General features: G+C 38.4%; 1 protein-coding gene across 1 annotated transcript in view; it reads left to right on the top strand.

Moving 5' to 3' along the window:
• BZW2 (basic leucine zipper and W2 domains 2) overlaps positions 1-14261 on the top strand; it is a 65152-nt gene that overhangs the window by 634 nt on the left and 50257 nt on the right. The gene's annotated exons all lie outside the window — the stretch shown is intronic.

Genomic DNA, 14261 nt, shown 5'->3' with positions numbered 1-14261 from the left:
GAAAACCGGATCTGATCGCCCTGTGGTGCCTGTTAAGGATGTTTGGAAGCAATTTACACTTAAACTAATACTTCGTTTATGAGAGACGGCCTGGGGGAAGGGGGGAAGGAAGGGCCTCTGCTCTGCCAGAGTTCCCAGTCTTTGTAACTCTGATCTTGAGATTTATGGAAATAGGGAGGGGAGGGGAAGGGGGCGGAGATTAAATTGGTGTTGCTGCCTATATATAGCCTTAGATTAGCCTCTTAATCCAACCTTCATTCAACTGTAATATGTTGCCTCGAGCTTTGAGCTACCACCGTAGGTAGCTAGGGGGTAAATAGAAGTGTGTACCACCTCCTGTGGCTCAGAAGCAAGACTTGCTTGCTAATTCGAAGTCAGTCATTCCTCCAGGGCGCGCATCCGTAACATATTTATGGCATCATTGAAAGCTTCTTTTAGAAATTAGTGTTTACGTGTCACTGTTGTTTCTCTGCGGACTAGTAATGATGTTTCTTCCTAGACCCATCTGCTTCAAAGAGAAATATTTGAATAATTATCTAGACCTTTTTTGTTAAGCATCCCTACCACCGCGCTTTCTCCCCACAGTGCCATATATGAAATGAAATTCATTTTCCTCTGGCCATATGCCTTTGATCTTTTTCTTTTTCTTTTTTTATATTTTATTTTATTTAATTTTATTTTATTTATTTTATTTTATTTTATTTTATTTATTTTGAAGCATTCACTAACACTTCTGAAATCCTGGAAGATGTTCATCATTATTTCTTGCATTTAACAAAATCTTTTCTAAACTCCAGCTGTTTTCTTTTTAAGGCTTCATCTTTGCATGCTGGGGCAGATCTGAGCCCTAACATCTCACATGAAAATACTTTGAAATTATTCATCTCAGTGTATAACAAAGAAACTGTTGTTTGATGATGCTTTAATAATGATGTGGCTGTTCAAACAACAAGTAGTAAGGCTTTTGAGAGTGACCAATCTTTTGTAACACTTAAAATGCTGTTACTGCCACAGTTACAATTTATTTAGAACATAGTATCATGCAGAAGAAACCCACAAACCTAAGAAAATGCTTGCAGAGGAGCCTCCCCCAACTGGTGACAACATCTTACAGTGGATGTGTGTCCAGAATTGGGTACTTCATTGCCAGTATTTCCATCTCTTATGCCAAATTGGGGCCATGGTTACTTGAAGGTCACACCTGTTTGTCTCCCTGAGGTTGTCAGTTCCTCAAGGATAACAACTTATTACCTATTTTCTTGGTGTTTTATGGCATCTGATTGGTATTTAGGCCTCTGAATACATGACTTCAGTAAATTTAGAGTCAATGCCATTTAAAGACAAAAACTAACATCTACCAAGAAATACAGATAAATAATATGTTGTTTAAGTTCCTAGAAACAGATAATGTAATGAATAGCGTTCATTGGATGGATTACATTAATCATTTTGTACAGAATAAATATTTAATGTAGGAATAAGATTAGCTAATGAGCACACCTTAAACTAGATCTAGGAACTTTTTTTGTACTAAGAAAGTGTTCATGTCAAACAAGTTTCATTAATAATAAAACAGTGACCACCCACTTAGGGAGTATTTACTTTGTTTCAGATATTCTAGCAGATGCTTTGTATAGGATTATCTTAACTATTGTTACAGTGACCCAGGAATTAGCCAGTATTATCTGTATTCGGCAGATGAGAGGACAGAAACTAGAAGAACTTAATTAATTTGCCCACGGCCCCACAGTTAGGGAGTGCCAGAGCCAGAACTGGAACCCAGATCTGTCTCCAGAACTTTTTTTCCTACTATTTTCTGCCTATGTGGCTGGCAGTAAGGGGAAGGGGGAAATTATACATTCTTTCAACTAGCTAGTAGATAACAGATTCATGTAGTTCAGTATACCAAAGTAGAAGTCTCCTTCTTACCTCTTTTCCTAGTCCTTTCTTCATGACCTATAACCATTGGTATCTGTTTCTCTCATATCCTCACTGAAATATTTTATATGTTTGTAACTTACATATATATTCCTACTTTTGACAGAAATTGGAGCATACAATACACTGTTCCACACTGCATAATAAAGTTTGCATGATGCTTTGGTCTCTCTTCTGTTTCTTTCATCACCTTTTTAAAAATAATGTTTTCTAAAATGTCTGATATTTTGGGGTCTCCTCCTCTCTTTTCTGTTAGTGCCACCCTAGACCTCTCCTGGCCTGTCCACAGTGGATTGCTACGTAGCCTGCTTCTCTCTCGCCTCACTCCATCCAGCTAGTAGTTCAAGGCACCACCAGTTCAATAAACCTTGAGCACCATCATCCACCCAAGGATGAAACATATACTCTGTAAAAGACCCAGTTGGTCCACTTAAAACGTGTCAATAGCTTTTCACTGGCCGTAGAACAGAGGCCCAGTTCTTGCTTGCTAGTTCCAACTTCTGGTCCCAGCCGGCATTTCCAGTCAGCCAGCCCCTCCCACACACTCAGAGGTCACCACACTGCTGGTTCCCTCACATACCAGTAATTTCCACCCCTTTGTTCCTGCTTTTCTCTTCCTGGAATGCCCTCCCTTCCCTCACCGCTAAGTCTCTTGTCTCCTCCTCATATCTGCTGGACCTCTCAACTTTCGAAATACTACTTACATGTAAATTCTTCTCTCTGGCTTTCGTGATCACCTCATCCACTGAGGGCATCAGAGATGATAATAAACACATTTCTTCGTGCCCCTCAGCTAGGGGAATGAGTAAAATCTTTACACAGGAGTTGCTGGTACCATTATTGGCATTCTCGAATTCTCACCAATCTTCTTGTGAGCCCTAGTGCTCCCCCACCCCCCATCATTGCCGCTTCATCTGGATCCCCATGAAAATACCTGAAGCAGGTACCTTTTTCATGACGTTGTATTATAGTTCTTATTAATCTGTTTGACCCCTTCTCCTTCTCAACTTTGAATTAACGAGGACTAATTTACCCTTGTTTCTCAAAATCCATAATCCAGTGTCTGGCGCCTAGTATATGCTCAGTGCTTGCTGAATTGAGTTCAGTTGCATCTCTAAGTTATTTTAGGTGGATATGTTTACCTGTTTACCTACTTGACTAATCCCTCCTGGCATCATGAGGTGATGTGGCACTGAACACACCTGCCATAACCAAGGGCAGAAGTGCTTTAAATGTTTGGGTGTCGAGCTTCTTGACATTCTGATTGATGAATGCTGTCAACCAAGAAAAAAAAAATGTTGATATGCACGTGGTTACAGATTTTGCAGACCATTCCTGGATTTTCCAATTAAAAGAACTATTGTGGTTGTATTTTTTTTAAAAATCCCTTATCTTTAGAGATAAGTACTGAATTATTTAAGGAGGGAATGTTATGACGTCTGAAACTTGCTTCAGTGTAATTCTGTGACCATGGGGGACAGGGACTGAGAGTAAGAATATTAATGAGAAAACTGACTGGTTAACAATTGAAGCGGGTGATGTATGCAGTGACTTCATTATACTGTTCTGTCTACTTTGGGGTATGTTTGAAATTTTCCATAATGAAGTTTTTTAAACGGAGAAGTTGGAAGTATTATAGTTTCTAAAAATTGTCGTTGTTGAACAAAACAGAAGACTAATATGAATGCAAGTGTTCTTTCTCTATACTTGGAGTTCAGCTTATGGAGTTACTCGTTTCCATGTTCAAACAGTTACACCTCAGTTTGCAAAGGACCATCTTGCAAACAATGCATTTCCATAAACTATTCACCTCACATTTTAACTTCTCCACAAAACTCAAAGGTAGGTGGCATTACTCAATGCTTGTGTCACAGGCTTATGAATATCGTACCGAAAGCTAATTTTCATCCTTTTTGGAAAATGACAAAGTAATTTGCAGATAAGTCTGAACGAGGGGTGCAGATACATTTAATTTAACCAAAAAAAGCAAGCTGTGAATGAAGCGGAGACACTGATTTCTTCTATGTCTCATAAACCGTTTCCGAAAAAGAAGGGTCAAACTGTCCTGAGTGGCATTGTTCGGAGAAGTGTACTCGTGTAAGCTTTTAAGGGCCACACTCAGAACGTGTGCCCGCAAGATTTCTACTCAGCATTTGCTTATTTTCATACTTACACTTCCCTGGATATTTGCAACTTTATAACTTGTGTTTCCTGACCTTTATGTTTCTTTTATTATGTTATGGACTTTTTAAATGTTGATGGTTCCCAAAGTCAACAAGGAAATTTGTTGTATCACTTTTAAAACGTCTTCCCAGACTTTGAAGATTTTAAAGAAGTTTTAATTAAGCTTCAAAGCCAAGTCTTCACACTGTCTAAGGGCAATGTAGCCAATCCAGTATCATTGTCAGATATTGTTGAAGCATACATTAGTATATCGTCAACGCATATTTCTATGAACTGTATCACTGTGGAATTTAAACTTCTCGGCCGGTGCCTCTTATCAGAGTGCTCCACGAATGAAAAGTAGAAAGCTATTTCAGCCTCAGAAGGAAAAAGTTAGTATTTACTTTCCCAATTAATACATTTAGGGAAGAAAATTGGCAGTTTTGTCTCTTGTCACTTGTCTATTGTGGGATTGTGTTAAACCCAGAAGACAAAGCAGCCCTTTAAATTACATTGATCACCCTCTGAGCAGAAGAATCTCTTCCTGGTCTGTTGATTGTGGAGTAAAGCAGGCCCATTAAGTAGCCTCTTCTGATCTGGTAGGAAATGATTATGGATGGTCTCTGGGAGACAGCCAAGCACAACCATAGCCCTGGGAATTGGAGAAAACCATGGCTCCAGCTTCCGGGGTGAGATGTATTTTCCAAGGCCATCTTACTTGCTTGCAGTTTCTTCATATATATATATATATATATATATATATATATATATATACACACCAAACTTGCAGGGTGACTTTGAGGATGCCCTGTACTGTAAAATGTTATAAAAAAACAATGTTATTTTTAGGGTCAATCCTGTCTATTTACAGTTGAGAAGAACACAATTACAGGCCTAGTTGAAGAAACATTTCAGTGTAAAATTGTATTGGCATTAGTTTTGCTATATGCTCATCTTCCTAGATTTGGGAAGATAAAAATTATTTTTAAAGAGAGACTCAAAAAATATGCCAATAATTATATCTCATTAATAAGAAAGATCTTGGTGTGCATCTGGTATGACCAATGAGTCATAGAGATTAAGACATGAGGGGTGACTGGGTGGCTCAGTTGGTCAAATGTCGGACTCTTGGTGTCAGCTCAGGTCATGATCTCACAGTTTGTGAGTTCAAGCCCTGCGTGTGTGTTTCTCTCTCTCTCTCTCTCTCTCTCTCTCTCTCTCTCTCTCTCTCTCTGTCTCTCAGTAAATAAATAAGCGTAAAAAAAAAAAAGTAAGGAATAAGACATGATCTTTATCTTCAAGAGGCTTGTGCTGTCCTCCAGGAGATAGATCAGCCCCTGGACCAATAGGGACTGAATGATGAAATTATCCTAAAGCTCTGTTCTGCTTATGTCAGCTCATAGGTTTGCTTAGGTTCTGCTTATATCAGCTCCTACCTTTGAGAGCCCTCTGTGGGTTCGAGTGGCTTCTCTGGTGGTGCCTGCCAATCTTCCAGCTCTACTTGGAAACATGTTGTTACTCCTCTACCCACCCACCGGCTTCCTGCTCCTAGAATGCCTTCCTCCACCCATTTCTGCATATCAGATTTTACTCAAATCCTTCTCAGCTCAAATGACCCCACCTCCCCACAGCCTTCTCCAATCCCCAACCAGAGCAGTGCAGACACAAAGGTGAATTCCAGAATGGGTGGAGCTCAGTGGGAGGGCTAATTCCTGGAGAAAGTGAGATTTTGAACCAAGTCTGGAAGGGCTGATGAATTTGGCAAACCAGAAAATGGACAGCATTCCAGGGAGGACAACCCCCAAGAAAAACAATTACATAAAACATTATAACATCATAAATATTTATAAAATAAATATTGGCTGCAGTTTTTCAGCCAACTATACTGGAACTAGCAATGATTTCATTCAAAGGTATGTTTTCCTCAATATGTCTACTTTTTAAGATCATGAAAGTAGTAGATTATATTTTAAAGCACACTTTGATCGTATGTTCTTGCTCTCGAGTAGTTTATAAAATGTGACATCACATGTTTAAGACTACATCCAAAAGTACAAACCACTATCTTCAGCATTGGTGGTAGCAGGAAGCTGATAATAGACATGAAAACAAACAATGGAAGAGAAAAGGCCACCTATTGGAATATATTGTCCTTGATTACAATATGCTTTGAAATTTTCCAAAATAACTAAAATATAAATACCTAGAAAATAAGCAGGAAATTCTTTCTGAAGTTTAGTTTTTAAATATTTCTGAATCTCTGATCCATGGAATTCTTAAAATCTATACCTTAAAGGAATTTTAGGAGTTTTTATTCTCTCACTTTGACTTCTTTCCAGTTGGACTGTTCTGATATGTTTTTTTCCTACTTTTATTCAGTGGATTAGAGATGTTGCTGAAACAGTTACACCTGAGAGATAAAACAGGGATGTAATAATCAGATTAATGTGAACCATTTTAATGCAGGATTGTGGTTGTCATTAGGAGTTTCTGCAGTATCTTCCCTCTGCATCTACTAGGGAATAAAACACATGACTTAGAATAATTTCTGATTTTGTAATATAACATGTACTGATGTGAGCAGAGTATGCGCAAAAGTACTTCTCATTCTTAGCTCACTCTAATGTTGATGCTGATGCCATGGGTCTCTTCAGCAAGTGTGTTTTTGGGGCAGTTAAATGCCAAGTGGAATGATTTGGCCTATGTTGAGCAAAGTGTTTGAAAGATGTAGAATTATATTTTGTCTATTCATATTTCAAATTTTATGTCAGATGAGGACTTTCAAAAAACAATGGTTAGATGTACTATTATCTTTGAGGACTTTTAAATAAATATCAAGAATACCACCAGGCAGAGGTGAGTAATCAGAAGGAATACAAACTGTTACACACTGCAGAGAATATATCCTAAGCCACTGTTGGGTGAGCAGTTTTAGAATATTCTACTCTCCTCCTGTTCTTGTTCATTTGCACAGAGGACCTTACTTCTTTTCAAACTAACTTCGACAGCTTCCTGGATTTTTTTTTTTTTTTTTTTTTTTTTTTTTTTTTTGTGATCGTTTCTAAGAAAAAAAAATGGCACGTGTTTTTCTCAGTACACGAGGTAATAGAATGAGGTTATTATAAACAGGAAGGAGAACCCCACGTTGCACGGACAGAGGAAACTGCTGCCTAGGGGAAAGGTGTCTGGCTTTGGTATTGAGGAGTGTGAAGATTGTGCTTTTGTTAGAGGTGAGCCTCTGCAGGAAACAATGTGATAACCAGCTACTGGGATACTAGAAACCATGGTGCCATAGATTTCTTATTTACATGTCTCTCAGAAGCAGGACTTTTGTTAAATCCTGTCACTAAAGATACATGTTTCCGTAAAGGAACTCCGTGGAAAACCACTTGGCATTTGGGAGGTAGCCTGTGCCAGTTCAATTTATCCGAGTGCTGAACTAGCCTTGAAAATTAATATTTATGCTTTACTCTAGCTAATTCTAAACCGTAAAGTCTATGAGGCAAATAATGAAAAAACTGCCTTCGAGTATCATGTAAATAATTGCCCTAGCCCATGCTACAACTTTGGTTGGCTTTTTGGAAAGTGCACTGAATGGAAACTGGGTTGATCAGGTTCTGGCCCTGACTGGTCCCACTATGGAAGCCCCTGATGGGAAGGCATTTTTTGCTTTTTATCTCTGCTTTATCACCAATGTTAGAATGGAATGCATGACCTCAAGCAAGTGGTTTGACACATTAGAGCTTTATCGGATTGTTAGATGAAGATCTGGGTTTTGGTCCCTGGTTTTCAAAGGGTTCTATGCTTCATGGCTATCACTTGTAAGTTAAAAAGTAAAAAAAAACAAAAAACAAAAAAAACACATGGCACCTAGGTGGCTCAGTTGGTTAAGCATCCGACTCTTTGTTTCAGCTCAGGTCATGATCTCATGGTTTTGTGAGTTTGAGCCCTGTCTTGGGCTCTGTGCTGTCACCGCGGAGCTTTAGGGTTTTTCTCTCTCTCTCTCTCTCTCTCTCTCTCTCTCTCTCTCTCTGCCCCTCTCCTACTCATGATGTCTCTGTCTCTCTCAAATCCATAAACTTAAAAAAAAAAAGTAAAACATATTTAATTGTTAAAACATTAATAAACAACAACCACAGCTCAAATGCATCATGGGATTATTTTAACATACTGGAGACTATTAATTCTTGTTAACTCGCACTCCCCAGGTTTTTGTGCAGTGCTTGGGTTAAACCTCCACTTGGTAGAAAACTAGCACTGTGCAACCTGTCTGATGAACCCCTGTTGAATTCCTGTCGACTAGTACCAGTCGTATGTTTGATAAATAAATACAAACAAGCTATTCTCTTTATGTTTGAACCTTAAAAAAAAAAGAAAATGTACTTGAGAATTTATAGGTCTATGCTACTTTTTGTTCAGTGTTTGGGGATTTTGTCTTTTTACATTTGAATTTATGTAGTCCACTGCTATAAAATTATTCCAAGGAATACAGTCCCATATCATCAGTGTGCTGTATACCACGAAGTCCGGGGCTTGGCTTTGACATTTCTATTCAGTTCGTGCTTTGGCAATTGTGAAATACTTGTGTGGATGGTAAGTGATTTTTGTGCCACCCTTCAAATAAGGCTTCATCTGCCAGACAGGCCTGGGCAGGTCCCCTTCTGGGCAGGGTGAGGGGGGTGGGGGGAATGGTTGCAGGCTTGGTTGAGAGAACTTGTAAATGTGGAAATGTTTGGATGCCTGCCCACCACCACCTTTGAGTTTCCTGAAAATCCATGATCATGTTTTTTAAGCAAATGCTCCAAAGCAAAAGTCTCCCACTGGTTACTAGTCAGGGGTGTAATCCTTTTTCTAGAAGATTCTCTTTTCCTTTCCTTGGTTAAGAGAAGAATGGAATATACTTCAATCCCCATTTCTGTAACTTTATCTTCTAACTTCCCACTTGAACAAATAGTCATATAGACTCCTACCAGTTTTGCATCTGATACAAAATCAACTTTATTAAAATGATTTGCTCTCTGGAATTTGGCACTACTCCCCGCTTATTCTTTTTTTTTTTTTTTTTTTTAGACTACTTTTTTTTTTTTTAATTTTTTTTTTCAATGTTTATTTATTTGTGGGACAGAGAGAAACAGAGCATGAACAGGGGAGGGGCAGAGAGAGAGGGAGACACAGAATCGGAAACAGGCTCCAGGCTCTGAGCCATCAGCCCAGAGCCCGACGCGGGGCTCGAACTCACGGACCGCGAGATCGTGATCTGGCTGAAGTCGGACGCTTAACCGACTGCGCCACTCAGGCGCCCCTAAGACTACTTTTTTAGAGCACTTTTGGGTTTATACTAGATTAAGGGGAAGGTGCAGAGATTTCTGGTATACCTTCTATTTCCATACATACCTAGCCTTTGCCATCGTCCTCATCTCCCCTCGGAGTAGTACACATGGTACAACTGATGAATTTATGGTTCGTTTGATAGCACATGGTCTGGCATATCTTGGGTGCTCATCGTAAATGTTCAACCCATTTTCTATACACACACGTATGTGAATTTGTTGACATATATGCATAGACATTTTTTGAAAGGATACAAGTCAGACAATCCTAAAGGTTTAAATTTGTTATTGTTTACATGGAGTGGAATGCTACTCCATGGACTTAAGATTATGAGTGAAAGTTCGAAAGTGGTCGTTATTTTTCACTTTTATGCCCTTTTATACTGTTAATTTTTATGCCATCAGTGTGTTAGTGGTACTTTACAGTTGAACAGAGTCCAATAAAATAAAATGATTCTGATTTTCCTAAAGTGATGCATTGGAACACATAGCTTTTAATTTTTTTTAAGTTTATTTATATTGAGAGAGAGAATCCCAAGCAGGCGCCACGCTGTCAGTGCAGAGCTCCATGAGGGGCTGGATCCCACAAACTGCAAGATCATGACTTGAGCCAAAATCAAGAGCTGGATGGTTAACTGTCTGAGCCCCCGGAGCCCCCTTAGAACACATAGGTTTTAAAATAAAGATCCTGTGGGGCATCTGGGTGGTTCAAGTGCAGAGCCTGCTTGGAATTCTGTCTCTCCCTCTCTCTGTCCCTCCCCTGCTTGCTCTCTGTCTCTCTCTCTCTCTCAAAAATAAGTGAATAAACTTAAAAAAATTAACACAATAAAATAAAGATCCTAGAGGATGTCATTGAATCAAATCTTGTAACTGCAAGTTCTAATGCAAGGACATTTTTTAGGTTATTCTTTGCTGTAACGTTAGAAAAGGTGATAGAATTGGATTTAAATATTTTCTGTATGTAGGTACCAACCTAATAGAGAATTACGCAGTATGTTAAAATGTATACAGTGGCCATTACTTAAAGTTAGATTTATAGATATTTTATCTCCATCTGTTTTCCTTATTTTCTCTAAATGTGCAACCATGGGTATATGATGAACTGATCTTATTATCAATTTTTAAGGAATTATTTTCTCTATAAAAAGTATTTTTTCACACCTTATTCAAGTAATCGAGTGGTATGCATTATAATATAAATGGTATGACCATATGTTAATAAGGTAAACAAAGGGTAACATAAAATCATATCTTGATAGATATAGCCCTTCCAAATCATCAACTTGTGAGATTTTATATTTATTCTGTTGATGATTCAGTTGATTGATACATTTTTTAAAAATATTTATTTTTGAAAGAGAGAGCACAAGCCTGGGGGGGGGGGGGCGGGGGGGGGAAGAGAGAGGGAGACACAGAATCTGAAGGAGGCTCCAGGCTCTGAGCTGTCAGCACAGATCCCGAAGCGGGACTTGAACTCACAAACCATGAGATCATGACCTGAGCCGAAGTTGGATGCTTAACCAACTGAGCCACTCAGGTGCCCCTCAATAAATTGTTCTAAGTTTATTTAAATATTTGTATTTAAGTAATCTCTACACACAATGTGGGACTTGAACTCACAATCCTGATATGAAGAGTCACACATTCTACCAAATGAGCCAGCCAGGCACCCCCTCAATATGTGTTTTAAATTGCTTTTTGAAAAATATTTTCATTGCCTGTATTGAAGGAAAAAAGTAATTTGATAGGAAAATTCTGGAATATATCTTTTTTTAATCAGTTTTTTTTTTTTTTAATGTTTGTTTATTTTGATAGAGTGTATGTACCTACAAGCAGGGGAGAAGCAGAGACAGAGGGAGAGAGAATCCCAAGCAGGCTCCACACTGTCGGCACAGATTCCAACACGAGGCTGACATGGGACTGGATTCCAAGAAGTGTGAGATCATGACCTGAGCCAAAATCAAGAGTCAGATGGTTAACCAACTGAGCCACTCAGGCACCCCTTAATCAGTTATTATGTAGTATTTTGTACTTAGGTGGTTTTTGCTTAAATATTTTCTCGATATATAGAAAAAATGATGGCCTGTTTTATTTAAAAATTTTAGAAGCCTTTTCTGTTTAGGAACCATAATTTTGCCTTTAGGTATTTGTTTTGAATTACTCAAAGCTAGAACTTCTTAGCTTTAAGAACCTCACATCTGGGGCACCCTGGTGGCTCAGTCGGTTAGGCACCCAACTTCGGCTCAGGTCATGATCTCACGGTTCGTGGGGTCAAACCCCCGCCTCGGGCTTTATGCTGACAACTCAGAGCCTGGATCCTTCTTCAGATTCTGTATCTCCCTCTCTCTTTGCCCCTCCCCCACTTGCACTCTGTCTCTCTCTGTGTCTCAAAATTAAACAAAACACTTAAAAAAAACCCTCACATATTTTGCATACATACACATTTTTTTAATGCTGACTTTACTCTTTCTATGATGGTAATCCTTAATAATAGTTTCTTTCATATCATCCTTCTGAATATCTCCTCAATTAGGACTGTAATATAGAATATTTACTTCCATGGCAGGAATAACATACGTAGCGCAGGGCATTGCTAAGCAGGTCATATAGCTTGCTATGCCAAAGATTTTGTGTAGTCTGTATGTGCAGCAGTATAAAGAACCCTCATTATGATGTTACAGTAAAACCGTTTGGGTGTAATACTGTACATGGGACAAATAGAAAGAAATACATTAACCAGAGTAATGTATTCTAAGGATCTTCAAATCTAGAGTTGGGTTTTATTTTGTTTGTTTGTTTGCTTTTTTACTGGAGTGTGCAATCAATACAGCAGGGTAATTTCCTATATCACAGCTGACCAAATTCTGAAGGATCTGGGAAGTTAGAGTAACTCTCTCTATGGCAAGCTTTATTTCTAAGCAGTCCCCAAAAATACAAAATCCCTGTGTTTTTTAGGTTCTTGGGCTTTTCAGCTCCCTGAATTACTCTTGTTGCCCACCCTCATTCGCTAAAGCGTGTATGTCTTCCAATGTTTGCCTTTGCTCCTTGGTTCTATAATTACATAGTCACTTTATTTCTGATCCATGTAAAAGGAGGTTGTATACACTTTGCCCCTTTTTTCATCAGAGCATATTTCTTTACAAGATATTTCTCTTAAAGAACCACAGTACAATAGTAAAATTCAATGAATTTATAATAGATACCATACTTACCGCCATAGTCTACACTCCAGTTTCATCAATTACCCCCAGTACTATCCTAAATACATTACGTGTGTGTGTATAGACACACACACACACACACACACACACACACACACACACACATATTATGTATATAATTCCTCACAGTACAGCATGCACTCAAGGATTACATGCTGCATTTAGTAATGTCCTTTTGATTCTCCTTTAATTTGCTATAGTTCTTTGATTTTTGTTTTTATTTTGTTTTTGTTTTTGTTTTTGAGACATTAACATTTTTGAAGAATACAGGCCAGTTGTTTTGGAGAATGTCCCTAGATGTGCCTTTGTTTCCTCATCATTAGATTCAGATCATGCGTTTTTGTTTGGAATGCCACGCAGATAATATCCTGTTCTAACTGTAAACTCTCTGGAGTCATGTGATGTCTGTTGTCCCTGGGTTAAGGTGTTATCTTGTTGCTGCACTGCAGAGTTAGCATTTTCTTTTTGTAACTGATGTGAAGATGCTTTGAGGCTTTTCGAATATCCTGTTGATCATCAAGCACCTCTACATATGCGCATGCACACACACACACAGTGTGTCAGGGCACTTTTAGCATCCATTGATGATCCTTGCAAGAATCAGTTTTCGGCGCAATGATTTTCTAACTCCATGTTTCCTTCTGTATGTATCCATTGGCATTCTACTGAAAAGAAAACTTACATTTATGTCTAATTACTTCTCTTTCCCTTGTGCACTGATCTGTTTCTTTTAGCTAAAATAAATGAGTCTGGACCTCCAGATTCTTATTTTACTCACTGAGTTATTCTCCATGCTGTTGTTAATTATTTTTGTGGCCACATTGTCTCAGGTGATGTCAGTAGATTGTCCTCAGGATAGTTTTTATGTAGTTTGATCTATTTTTATCTTTCTTTGTTAAAAGCCATTCAGTACTTTCTGACACATGACTTCAGAGTATCATATTGAATCTTCCCTGCTCTAACCTTGGAATCAGTCATTTATCCAAGAGACCTTTGTTCTTTAGTAGGAAATGATATTTAGAGCCTGGGTCATATTTCTCCTTATGCACAGATAATATTATTGCCACACTTTGGGGATTGCTTTAAACTTCAAAAGAGGTTAAAGAGTTTCCATTTAAACATGCAATTTTTCTAATTAAAAAGGTTATGCATTCTTACATTATAGAAAATACAGACAAATAACGGAACAGGAATAAAATGCTCCCTGAACTCTATGCACTCTCTTGACCACGTGTGTTTTGTGTAGCTTAGATTGTATCATGTATATAGAATTTGGTGGGCGTTTAGGTTTTTTTCTGTTTCTACTTAGCACATCATTGTTTTCTCCAAGTCCAAAAAATTAAACAGTTGTAGTTTTCAGTCATATACTTTTTATCTTTTCCTTGTGGTCTTTTTATCTCAGTGCTATGATATCCGTAAGTAGAGAAAGTTTGTTCGCTCGCCCTCCGCATTTTCTGCCTCCCTCTTCAATCCCACATTGTTACCTACCCTCCGTCTTCCGCCTGATCATCAGAGGATGCACAATTATCCATGTGGAAAGACAGCAATTAGTATTAAAGACTGTGGCAAGCATTTATTTTGTATACTGATTGCACTTTTGATTTTAGTT

This window comes from Herpailurus yagouaroundi, unplaced genomic scaffold, assembly GCF_014898765.1.
Source record: "Herpailurus yagouaroundi ecotype Mexico unplaced genomic scaffold, PumYag 100, whole genome shotgun sequence".
NCBI lineage: Eukaryota > Metazoa > Chordata > Mammalia > Carnivora > Felidae > Herpailurus > Herpailurus yagouaroundi.
The sequence above is the reverse complement of the archived record's forward strand: the minus strand, read 5'-3'. Positions and strand labels throughout refer to the sequence as shown.